Below are 13,880 nucleotides of genomic sequence, written 5' to 3' on the forward strand. Positions count from 1 at the left end.
TGTCGCCGCACGCATCGGGCTCGACGAATAGCATCCACCTTAACGTAGTCCGTCGCGCCCCAAGAGCTAGGATGACGCTCGCCGTCGCTCACAGTGTTCAACACCCCTCCCGAGCAGTCGAGCCTGCCAAGCTCCCACCAGATCGGCGGCCGCATGAGCCTTCTGCTAAGGAGATCTCAGCTCCGCAAGTGCTAGCATTGCTGGAGATCCATTTTGGCAAGACCAAGCCCCACCGGAGACGGGGGACTTCTTCATCCCATATAAAATGCCGCCCGATTATTCACCCATTTAAAATGCTCGCCACCAAGTCAAGCACCTCTACCAGCGCTAATGATTCAAATGTTGGTCAGTTTTGCTACCAACGGGGGTCAAGTATGCAACCGATGTTGTTTGGCGTTGCTACCAACCGAGGTTGGGGATAGTAGAATTTTTTCGCCACAACTGTACTGCAATATTGCTAAAAAAGAAAAATGTTTTTCTACAAGATTCAGGTCTCTATCGATGCTTCCCACAAGGTCTCAGTTGGGTTTGTAACCTAGGAATACGTTTTTGCTAAAACTTTTTTGCGCTTTTGCCAAAATTGCGCAATATCTCTGCGGCGAGATCTCCGGAAGGTCTTCACCTGCTTCGACAATGTCGGTTCTTGATACAGTAATTTTTTTTGCTACAACGTTCCCGTCGAGGTCTCCGACGAGCTCGGTCTTTGTACTACAACAAAGAAAAAAGTAGAGGTGTTTTTTTGCTACATGGAGCAAAAGGACATGTGTTAGCACGGGACCAGGTGGCTGGGAAATCAAATCTCCAGAGGACGCCCAACACTATCTAATTGTAAATCCAGAATTAGGCTTATGTAATAATAAATAAATAAAAACAAGCTTGACTAATATATTTATTATTTCTTGTCATTTTCTCATTAAATGATCTCGTAAATTTTGTATTTCAAGCATATAAGTTTGAAGGAAACTTACAATTAAGTTAATATCGCCTGGTCATAAAAGACTCGTGATCTATCTTATATTGTATTTTGCTCACTTCTTCATACCACATCCACACAAAAGGAGAAAGAGTGGATTTTGTACACACAAGTATGGGTGAGGAAGCAATCTGTACTGTCCAGAATAGCAACTGCTTTAAGATTCGGAGCAAAGGGAATGTGGACGAATTCATTTGGCTGCATTTCTTCCGTCACGTCGCTCGTTGCTTTTCCCGGACTTTACTCCGCTCGACACGGAGGTTCTGTCCCGGACCAGAAAAAGAGAGCGACGTCCGTGGTCGCCATTACCCATCTCCCCCAAAATTTCTCACTCCAAATCCTCTGTCGCCGTTGCATCCGCCGGCAGCCCGTCTCCGTCCGAAAAACTGACCGTCGGTATGCCTCTCCGGTGGAACCAGCTACGCCAGATCGAAGCCATGCTCCCACGCCAGATATTCACCTTCCCGCATTGTTATCGGGCAGAGCAGAGCTCCTCCACGCCGTGCCCGCCCTGGAGTCGTCGGGCCGGAGGTCTCCCGCCGGGGGCTTCTGCTGCCGCGCAGCCGGCCGGGTTTGCCGCACCCCCAAACCACCGGCGTGTTGCGTTGGAGGAAGCCGACGAGCAACAGGTGGCGACGCCGCCGTCACGCCGTAGAGCTGCCGTGCGCGCGGAGAGGTCTAGATTCCGAGTTCCTCTTTGTTTCTTGATTCTGAGTGCTATTTCTCTTTCTTTTAACCACAATTTTTTGCTTCTGTGTGCCTCTTTGATTCTGATTCTGAGTGGTGTTTGTCTTTCTTTTTTTCGTGCCCCCCACCCCCACGAAGTGTCTCCCTCGAGTTCATGGACGGCCAGTTGTGTCTAGCTCTTTCTTTTTTTCTGTTACACGCCCCTCTTATGTTGATGCTATTCTGTTCTTGAATGTCTGTAGAAGGTAAATTTTCTTATGGCTCAATAATTTTGGTTCATGGTCTGGTCCAATGCAGAGATATTCTTTCACTTGGTACTTTGTCAGGTACAGTTTGAATATTGCTGTTCGTCCAAAGGTATTTCACCATTCATGTACATGGTGCAGAGGCATTGCTGGTTTGACACTGGTTTCTGTTGAAGATCATGGCGGGTGGACTAAGAGTGGAGCATTTCTGAGTAGCTGGGAAGGGGCAGTATCAGAGGGCATTTTTTTTTTTGCATTTGTTATACTTCCTACATGGATTGTTTAGCAGTAAAGAAGTATTAATATTGTGGTGCTCCTCTTGCTTTCTGCATGGTTTGGTACAGCCGATTTGCCTCTTCCTGTGTTCGAATTCATGGCGTCGTTTTCTTGCCTATGTACTCAACGAGCTACCATGGCTACACGAGCATGCCGGTTTCTCTCCTAACCATAAATCATCAAGCTTTTCTATTACTGCTTGGCCTTAATGTATTGCCTTGCAACACCAAGCTGAGTTTGCGGCTCCAGATTTGGTGCATGAAGCACCGACAGATTTGTTCAAGCACGTTTTTTCTAACAAAAATTACGAAGAAGCATGTGAAGAAAACGAGTAAAACTCATGGTTACAAGAACTCTGAATCCAAAATCATGAACAAAGTATGTTCACTAATCTGAACAAAATGCATAAACACGTTTTAAGGCTGGCTACCAGAACTCGTTGACGACGACGCATGGCTTGGTCCCTGTCGGGCTGCGCTCAAGGAAACAGGCATGGGAGCGTGTGCACCACCGATGCGCTGGCAGGTCTGCCGCCCACCACGGCTACGTGCAGCGGATGCGCCCGGGGGAGGAGGAGCAGGAGATGGAGAGGCATCGAGTGCCTTTGTGGAGAAAAAAGGCTACGTCGTCGCTGTGGCCTGTGGGCATCAGTCTCCATGAAACTTCACAGTAGAGGAGTACAGAGCCTTAATCTGGGATTGCAGAGACAGAAGCTGAGACTTCAACTCACTAATTTCAACCTGGTGGCCGCTACACTGCTCCGCCATCTCTATCTCCCTGCAGATGAGTGCACCACTCTTCAACTCCAGCTCCTTCTGTTTCTAGCAGTATGAGATCTTTTTTAGCATAGGGCGATTTTGCAACTGCAAAGTAGCTAGGAAGGTGAGATTGGATCGGAGAGTTCTTCCTTGAAACTGAGGGTATGGGACAATGGGGAGCCAGATCCTCCGCTGCTGCACATGGAGTACTCGCCTGACATCACCGGAATTAGAAAGGAAGGGAAGAAAAGGAAGAGGAGACGATGGAAGAGCTGAACTAGAAAAAGGATGGAAGGAGACGATACAAAGAAAAGCAAGGATATGTGTCCCGGGAATCCTGGGTGCCTGCCCCCTGTCCGAGAATCTCGCACGCCAGACTGCCTTTATGCCGTGTCCCATGGGACTGCTTTGCTGTGCGAAAATGCAACAAATGAATTCCTCTACAGTTATTTCTCCGGATCTCAAAGCAGTCTCCTGTTATGGATGGTAGAGATTGCTTCCTCACCCATACTTGTGTGTACAAAGTTATTTCCGAAGGAGAAAACACTTCTATACATACAACTGCGCACAATGGCAATTGATCTCGTGGCCTTTATAAAAAGAAACTTCATACCAAAGTAAGTGAAAACAGTATAGATCAACTATTCATGATCTGCATGAACATTATTACTCCTTAGGGCATCTTCTGCGGCCCGGCGTATTTTAGACACCATTTATATCCGTTTTGGTCCGTTTGACTCGGCCCACGGATACTAAAATAGGTGTCTGGTCATGTTTGTCCATTTTGATCGGCGGTAGCACCAGCGGCCCGACGCATTTAGGTCTGCCTGGTCCATTTTGATTTAATTTGAACTTATTTTCAACACATACATATAGAAAACAATGTAGTTGCAATCAAATAAATAAAAATAGCTTTGTGCCTTTATTACATCCAGATAAACAACACATTTCAAATGCAATGTTGTGCAGGAGTAACATAGTTCATAATTAAATAGATAAAAATAAGGTGGGATGAATACTCCTTATTCTGTTGATGGCCTACCAATTCCACTGATGATCAACCACATCCGTTGGAAGACGATCGTGAATGTGGCCATCGCAGACATCAACGTGTATATGGACGAACTCCTCAAATGAATTTTAGGCTGCAGCTCAACCAACTCGTCCTGAAATTGCCAGCTTTGATCATAGAGGTTGTCATAGTGATGTTGCTCAACGATTATGTTATGCATGATCACACAACATGTCACGTCCCACATGGTCTGAAGGTTCCATATTCTAGCAGGGTGACAAACAATAGTTCACTCAGTGGCGAAGGACGATCACAATTTGAGGTCGGGCGAACTTCAAAGCATTTTTTAGGTTGAATGCCGAAAATTGAGGTATTGTAGACACATAAATACTTCATATGATCCTAAATATAATCACTTAGTACAGCAAAAATAGATCCTAGAAATACACCGATAGTGAAACTTTAATTAATACCACATTTACACACTTTTTGAAAATATTCCTTAATTTTACCAAGATGAAGACTTGAATATCTCTTGCTCGATGTAGCACACCATTAAGTCATTAAGCTATACATTGGTCATCTTATTGCGCGACTGGATCTTGAGGATCTAAATAGGCCCTTTTGACTATTGTTGTCATCATTGATAATAACCTAAGAGTCATGTGAGATGCTTCCTTCTCATACACATCTGAAGCAACGCTTTGTCCCAACAGCTTTTGGTAACCAGTCTCGGCTCTAGCACCTTGATGCAAGCCATAAAAGCCTCTATTTCAAGCTTGATTTTAGGATAAGTTTCTTATCCCACACCTTGAAGGGTCGTGGGTACCGAAGAAGGTGGAGCGGTGGAGGAGCGGCACATCGGCGGGAGGTGGAGGAAAATTGAAGAAATACAAGTGGCAAAGCTAGAAAGAAATAGCTAGGTGGCCCAACTAAGAGAACACATTTATTTATTTATTGACAACCTAAAACTTGGAGAAAGATTGAGTGATAGTATTAAATAGCTAACTAAAAATTTGGAGAAAAAGATAAAAGAGATCCCACGTGGTAGCATGGGATGGATACATGACCTTTTAAACTTGATTAACAAAGCTAGCTAGCTACCGACGATATTTACATTTTGTTGAGAAAAAAACACTAAGCAATGGCAGCTGCGTTGTGTCTTCTCCAGAATTTTTATTGGTGTTTCTTCTCGCAATCGAGAAGCTAGTGGTGCTCCTTGTGTGGCTGGGTCGCCGCTGCTCTCTGCGAGGCTGGCTTGTTCGTTAGATTGCTCAGGTCTGCAGCAAGTACAAATGGATTGGACCACCGATGTTACGTATACGTGAACTTTTGTCTGGAATCAAGGTAGGGCGGCCGCCACACCTCGCCCTATCGGGATTCGGGGGCCTCGCCACTGAAAGCATCTCCAATCGCGCCCTCAACTGTCTTCTAAAAGGATTTGGTGTGCGCTACTCGCGTTTTTTAAAGCCGTTTTTTTGTTCGGCGCGTTTCGATACGGTGTTCGGCGTCCCGAGCACGTCCCCGCCCACAGGGGACGCTCCGGCACGACGGACACAACAAAAAGCGAGCAGACTCCCACATGTCGGCAACTATTTTCATAAACCGTTGGTTCGCGCCTTTTTTTTCGTCGCTCCTTCCCTGCCGCGCCTCCCACCCCTCCACCGCCGCTGGATTTGCCGGCCATTTCGACTTCTGAGAGTCGACACCGTCGTCGCGGCTGGCACTCTCCCCGGTCGTTCCGTCGCCACCGTATCGCCAGCGCGTCCCAGAACGCAGCGTCAAATCCGCACCACGTCCGCGCACACAAGGTGCTCGACGACTTGCCAGGTAGGCGCGATTGGCCGTTGTTCGTTGCCTCGTCTGCCGCGGCGCAATTTTAACCATTGATTTTGCTTCAGACATGGATAGCAACGATGAGATGCTTGCCCTACTGCTGGAGGACGAGGAAGCCTTCGACGATGACCTCCGAGAGCATTTGCCGACTGACATAGGCAACCCAAATGGGCCTGCCGAAGATAGTACCCGGGATTTACTGAAGGCCCAGTACTCGAAGAATAAAGAGATTCGGGAGCCCAAGATATATTAAGGAAAGTTAGAATTGTAATAGGAAGTGTTATTTGTAAATCTGGCGGGTTGAGTTAGAAACCGTCCCGGACTCTGTAACTTGTACAAAACGAAACCCTCGGCTCCACCTCCTATATAAAGGGGGAGTCGAGGGACGAAGAGGGAATCGAATCATTGTTACAAACCCTAGTTTTCATAATCGTCGAGTACTTTTCGGCTGAAACTTTCGAGATCTACTTGCCCTCTACTTCCAACTAAACTCTAGCCTATAATCCATAGGCATTGACAAGTTGATACCTTGTCAATTGGCGCCGTCTGTGGGAACTAGAGGCGTAAGGATCTGATCTCGATGGCACGTTCAAGATCTTCGACATCATCAACCGCAAGCAACACAATGGATCGAGGTAAACAGATCGCTGCTGGTCTTGTCGATTTTGTTCCTCACCCACCCTCCCGTTTGGATGCATATACGTACCTGGCAGAGCCTATGGAGATGACGTTCGGAAGGTTTCGCTTTCGCGTCGAGAAAGAAGGATCGTATCGTGTCGAAATTCCGATCTCGTCGGGATCGTCGGCGGTCGATTCCGATTTTTCAAGCTATACATCGTCAAACGAGTCAGAAGAAGAAGAAACTTCATCGACACGCTACGTCGGCACCAGGACAAGAGAGAAACTCGCCAAGATCTTCAACGACATGTCGTTTGAGTCATCTGCGGACTCATATATAAGCGATGGCTCAAGTGATGTCGACAGTTACGACTTCATCGACAAATCTATCACAGTGGGCAAGGTCTTCATCAATCTCAACGATGATGTCACCAAACCCAACATAGATCTGAGTACAAAGCATCATCAGATTTACGCCATTGAAGATCAAGAGGAAACATCTGAGGCTTTCGACGATTTGGGAAATCCATACGTCGATCCCTCCAATCTGCGACAAGGCATGGGCAACAAATACGTCGGACCAGAGCCGCGAGACAGAGTTCAACTTTCACAAGCAGCATGGGACAGAGCCACTAGAGCTATGAACGGTACCGAACCAATGGCTACCACGGCCACACCAGAGGAATTACAAGCATATCAATATAGGCTCGCACGAGCCGCCAGAGAGTTGGAAAAACAGACAGTCGAGTTAAACAGAAGAAAGGAGGCAGCTTCTGCATCCAGCAGGAGAAGGGCAGATCTAAGTCGACAATCTAGAACTTCGGGTGATAGCCACAGGGAGGCTCGGAACAGAGGAAGATCAAGGTTACAACACATACCCGAAGCTGAAAGAGAGCACTTGGTTCAAAATCTCGACATGTCCTTTATGTCGATAGATACAAGAGGGAACATTATCCCTAAGACACCAGAAGCTGGGTATATGGCGACACAAGCCTTTATCCTTGCATCTAAACCACCTCCAGGTGATCCAAGGGAAACACTATACAATATGGCGATAGCAGGGGTTGGAGCTATGGGAACAGCATTTGTATCAACGCCTCCCGAAGGAACGGCAAGACAAAATAGTCCACGACCTGCAAAGAAGAACGGCGGCAGCACCTGAAGGACCAAGTGGAGCGAGAGACACAGCAGCACAAACAAGGGTCGACAGAGCGCGGCAAAGCAGAAGGGATCATCGGCAATCTCCGGAGCTTAACGATGAAGATATGTGCGGCTTGCCATGCTTCACGAGGAGAGTCCGAAAAACTCGAGTCCCCTCAGGATTCAAGTTACCCGACAACTTCAAGAAGTTCGACGGCCTTCAAGATCCAGAGGATTGGCTAGTTGATTATCTCGAGACAGTGAAGCTCACAGGAGGAACCAGGGCAACAGCTATGCAAAGCATTCAGGTGCATTTGAGTGGAGCCGCACGATCGTGGATAAAGAAACTCACTCCAGGATCTATCGACAGCTGGGAAAGTTTCGAGGACGTGTTCGTCAAGAACTTCAGATCCACGTGCAAAAAACCTGCGTCGTTAGAGGAGTTGAGAGCATGTCGACAAAAGCCAGATGAGCCAATGAGAAAGTACATCCAAAGGTGGAATATCATCAAAAACTCAGCAGAAAATATATCTGACGAGAGAGCAATAGATGCGTTTGTCGCAGGAATCAGGCGTGGAGATTTTGTCGAGGACTTGGGAAGGACCAATCCAAAGACAGTATCTGCGTTAATGGAGATAGCAAACAAATGGGCAGATGGAGAAGATGCTGTCTATAACAAACGACACAGGTCGCCAGAGGAGGACCGTGGTCGAAATTATCAACCGAGGCGACGATTCCCTCGACAGTACTCAAATTATGACGCTCCAGGGCAAATTTCGGCAGGTTTTCGAGCAAACACAGGAGGAAACAATAGAGATGATTATCAGAGAAGCAGTGAACAGCGAGGTGATAATAGGGATGATTCTCGCAACAACAGGCAAAATAGCGGGCCTAGGTTCCCAAGGCCTTTCGTGTCCCCTGAAGAAATGATGAATGGGCCGTGTCAGATGCACTTTTTCCTCGACAGCAACGGTAAAAGACAGTCAGGGCACCTGCAGAAAGACTGTCGAAATTTTCAGGCAATGTTAAGGTATGCAGAGCACGCTAATGCGCGGGTGATACGTCCAAAACGTATCTACTTTCCCGAACACTTTTGCTATTGTTTTGCCTCTAATTTGTGTGTTTTGGATGCAACTAACACGGACTAACGCTGTTTTCAGCAGAACTGCTCTGGTGTCTCGTTTTTGTGCAGAAATCCAACTTTCGGGAAAAACCTCGGAATTTATGCAGAAGGCCCTATTTTCCCAGGAAACTAACGGAGCCAGAAGGGCAATTGAAGTGGAGGCCCGAGGGCCCCACACCATAGGGCGGCGCGGCCCAGGGGGGGCCCGCGCGGCCCTGTGGTGTGGCCCCCTCGGCCGGCCTCCGACGCCCTCCTTCGGACTATTTATCGGCCTCGACCTAAAAACGCACGGAGAGAAGTCGAAGTCGCCAGAAACCCTCCAGAACGCCGCCACATCGCGAAACTCCGTCGCGGGAGCCAGAAGTCTCCGTTCTGGCACTCCGCCGGGACGGGGAATTGGAGGAGATCATCGCCGCCATCACCGCCAACGCCTCTACATCAACCAGCCATGTTTCCCCCATCCATGTGTGAGTAATTCCCCCGCTGTAGGCCGAAGGGGATGGTAGGGATTGGATGAGATTGGTCATGTAATAGCATAAGATTGTTAGGGCATAGTGCCTAGTGTCCGTAGTTGGTACTTTGATGATATTGTTGCAACTTGTTATGCTTAATGCTTGTCACTAGGGCCCGAGTGCCATGATCTCAGATCTGAACATGTTATTGTTTCATCATGATATTCATTGTTTATGGTCTTACCTATAAGTTGTATACACATGTCGCTGTCCGGAACCGATGGCCCCGAAGTGACAGAAATCGGGACAACCGGAGGGAATGGTAGCGATGTGAGGATCACATGTGTTCACGGAGTGTTAATGCTTTGCTCCGGTACTCTATTAAAAGGAGTACCTTAATATCCAGTAGTTTCCCTTGAGGCCCGGCTGCCACCGGCTGGTAGGACAAAAGATGTTGTGCAAGTTTCTCATTGCGAGCACGCACGACTATATATGGAACACATGCCTATTGATTGCTTTGTACTTGGACACCGTTTTATTATTATCTGCAAATGCCCTGCTATGATTGTTACATGAGTTTCTCTCATCCATGCAACGCCCGTCATCCGTCCCCGTGCCTACGTATTTTAATCCTGCTGTTTACTAAAATCACTACTGCTGTCTACTCTGTTACTGCTTGTTATTTCACTACTGCTATCGCTATAAGCCTCGTTACCTCGATAAACCCTTGCGAGCAAGTCTGTTTCCAGGTGCAACTGAATTGACAACTCCGTTGTTAAGGCTTCCAAGTGTTCTTTGTCTCCCCTTGTGTCGAATCAATAAATTGGGTTTTACTTCCCTCGAAGACTGTTGCGATCCCCTATACTTGTGGGTCATCAAGACTATTTTCTGGCGCCGCTGCCGGGGAGCATAGCTTTATTTGGAAGTTCACTTGGATTAATATTGTTCGTTGCAAATTCTCCATCATGGGTAAACCTCGCGATACTAAGATCGCCATATTACCATCCACTACAAGAAAAGGTACAATTCTGAATACCTCTGCTGCTCTTGATTCACCATCTGTGATTGATAAACTTGTTTCACCGCCACATGCTTCGCATGCGGGTACATCTGCTGAATCTGAACACTCTCATAATATTGATAATGTTTCTGCTGTGCTTGATGATAGTGGTTCATTGGGATCTTTTCTAGATGCTACAATTGCTAGGTCTAGACAAATTGAAAATCTTGAAACTCCTAATGCTACTACACCTGTTAGTTCACCTGAACTTGGTTATTTTAGTGATGATCCTGAGGAAGATTATGTGGAGCTTAATGATGATTTTATTGAAAAATGCAATGCTACTACTGATGCAAGAAAAATTAAAAAGTTGCTTGCAGAACATGCTTTGTTAGATATAAAGCTGTCTCTCTGATCCTAAGTTTGCCACATCTCCTATAAACATTAGGGATAAAGATTATGATTTTTCTCTTGATCTATCTCATATAGCTATTGTTGAGAAAACACCCTTTTGTGGTACTGAAAAAGAAAGTGCTGTTGAACACATGACTGAGCTATCTACTCTTAGTAGCTTGTTTTCTGATGATGTTAAGATGCGTACTTACTTTGTTGTTAAAATATTTCCATTCTCATTAAAGGATGACGCTAAAACTTGGTATAATAATTTGCCACCTAATTCTATTAAAAGTCCGAAAGAATTGCTTGATGTTTTCTTCCGCAAATACTTTCCTGCTAGTGCTCAACATATTGCTTTGCAGAGAATTTATAATTTTAATCAGGGAGATGAAGAGAAATTGCACGAGGCTTGGTCGAGATTCTGCTCTCTTATTAGAGCTCGACCTGAGCATGATTTGGAAAAGCATGATTTACTTGATATATTTTATAGTGGACTAACCATTGAGTCTAGGGCATACCTGGATAGTTGTGCTGGTTGTGTTTTCAGAAAAGAACTCAGGGCATTTACGCTGAAGAATTATTGGCTAAAATAAGCCGGAATCATGATGATTGGACTACGCCTGAACCGACTCCAACTCCAATATTGAAGAAGCGGGGTTTAATTAAATTGAATGATGAAGATATGAGGGAAGCCAAGAAGTCTCTCAAGGAGAAAGGTATTAAATCTGAAGATGTGAAGAATCTACCTCCTATAGAAGATATATGTGAGATAATTCCCCCTTCATCCATGATTGAGATAAACTCCCTTCAACGCTTTACTAGGGAAGATATTCCGTATTCGAAACCTCCTGCACAATGCTTAGATGAGTTTGATAATTATATTGTTAAGCAAGAAAATTTTAATATGAGAGTAGAGAATCATTTAATGGAAAATTCTCAAGCTATTAGTGAATTGCATGATATTGTGGAGAGAACCTCCAATGATGTTAAGATGCTTGTTAAACATTTTCAAATGATCCAAACTCAAATTGATCAACTCACTAAAGTGCAAAATGACTTGTTAGGGAATAATTCTAAAGAGAAACATGCTTATGAAGTAACAACTAGAGGTGTTGTCTCTACCCAGGATCCTCTATATCCTGAAGGGCATCCCAAAAGAGTTGAACAAGATTCTCAACGCATTGAACCTAGTACTCATTCTAGGAAGAAAAAGAAGAAGAAACATAAAAATGTTGTAGAATCCTCTGAACCTGTTAATGATCCTAATAGTATTTCTATTTCTGATGCTGAAACTGAAAGTGGTAATGAACATGATAATGATAATGATAATGACAAGAATGATACTCCTGATAAAGAAGAGGTTGAAGAAGAACCTGAAAAGCATGCTAAAAATAAAAAGTACACTAAAGAAGATTTTATTGCTGAGAAACATGGTAATGAAAGAGAACCTTGGGTGCAAAAGCAAATGCCTTTTCCTGCTAAGAAATTAAAATCAAAGGAAGAAGAACACTATAATAAATTTTGCGATTGGATGAAACCTTTATTCTTGCAAATCCCTTTGACTGATGCTATTAAATTGCCACCTTATTCAAAGTATATGAAAGATATTGTTACTAACAAAAGGAAAATCCCCAATGAGGAAATTTCCACTATGCTTGCTAATTACTCTTTCAATGGCAAAATTCCAAAGAAGTTGGGCGACCCAGGTATACCTACTATTCCTTGTTCTATTAAGAATAATTATGTTAAAACTGCTCTATGTGACTTGGGAGCCGGTGTTAGTGTTATGCCTTTTTCTCTTTATAAGAGACTTTACTTAGATAAGTTGATACCTACTGATATATCTTTGCAAATGGCTGATAAATCTACTGCTATTCCTGTTGGTATATGTGAGAATATTCCTGTTCAAGTTACTACTAACTGCTTAATATTAACTGATTTTGTTGTGTTGGAAATGCCTGAAGATGATAATATGTCTATTATTCTTGGGAGACCTTTTCTTAACACCGCAGGGGCTGTTATTGATTGCAATAAAGGAAAGGTTACTTTCAATGTTGATGATAGGGAGCATACCGTTTATTTTCCTAAGAAGATTGAGAAAGCGTGTGGAGTTAATACTATTTCTAATGTGAGAACTATCAAAGTGGGAACTATTGATTGTCCTATATATGAGCCTAAGGAAAAATATCAAATTCTCGTGATTGGATCCATATCAATACAATTCAAGGTAACATGATTGATTTGAGGTTTATTTCTTCTTATGCTATGTAAAATTTATTTGGTGACAAGACTTGATCAACCTTGTTAACGGATACTTTTTATATGCATAGAAGAGGTAAACAACATATCTTTCTTCCTCCACTTGCTCTAGTTGCTGTAGCACTTTTAATTTGCAAAGTTCTTTAGTTATTTGAAGATTTCGAAATTTTTCCTGGCCAGTAATAATAAACTAAATACCCAGAAATGTGCGTTTTTCAAAGTTTTCAAAAATTCACAAAAATTATACCGTTGGTCCTATTTTTCGACGAGGCATCTGGGAACACCAGAGGATGACCTGTGGGGCACCAGAGGGCGCCAGACCACAGGCCGGCGCGGCCAAGGAGGTGGCCGCGCCACCATGTGGTGTGGGCCCCCCTCTGCCCCACTTTGTCATCTCTTTCGCCCAGAACAGTCTCTCTCCCGAAAAAACTCGTACCAAGTTCCTCTCACTCGCGTTTTTGCTCCAGAGCTCCGGATTTTTCGATCTCTTTGCTCAGCCCAGATTTCTGTCTGAAATTTGGCACATTTGCTCTTCGGTATGTGACTCCTCCACCCATCCAAGTAGAATTTCGTTTGGTTGAGTATATCTTGAATATTTTGCTGCTGTAGGTAACATGTTTAGTGAACTTGCATGCTTGTTCTAAGTGGTAGAAACTAGTTTTGATGCATGATTAGTACTCTAGCAAGTTCCTATGGTAGTTTCCCTCAATTATATGTCACCAAATCAAATTTCTATATTGGTTGTTGAAATTTCAGAAAATGGAGTGGAATAGATATCACTTGAACCAGCAAGAATTGGAAGTCCAACAAGTTATGATAGTCAATCGTGAAGAGGGAGTTTACCCCTCTTACTACCCGTGCGCGGATTTCATGAGAAGCGCGGGGATATTTGAAGATGTTCAAACTCTAATTTCTCGTGCAGGGCTGAGTGACTTTGTTGAAGGAGAGCCAAGACAATATGTGAAATTAACTATGTCTTTTGTGCAGGACTTCAAGTTCAATTGGTCGCGATCTAACCCCACGGTCCAGTATAAAATTTACAATAAAGCTGTCAACTTGCCATTTAGTGCTTTCTGTACAGCAATTAGAGTACCGCAATGGGGAT

This window comes from Lolium perenne, chromosome 1 (genome assembly GCF_019359855.2).
Source record: "Lolium perenne isolate Kyuss_39 chromosome 1, Kyuss_2.0, whole genome shotgun sequence".
NCBI classification, from domain to species: domain Eukaryota; kingdom Viridiplantae; phylum Streptophyta; class Magnoliopsida; order Poales; family Poaceae; genus Lolium; species Lolium perenne.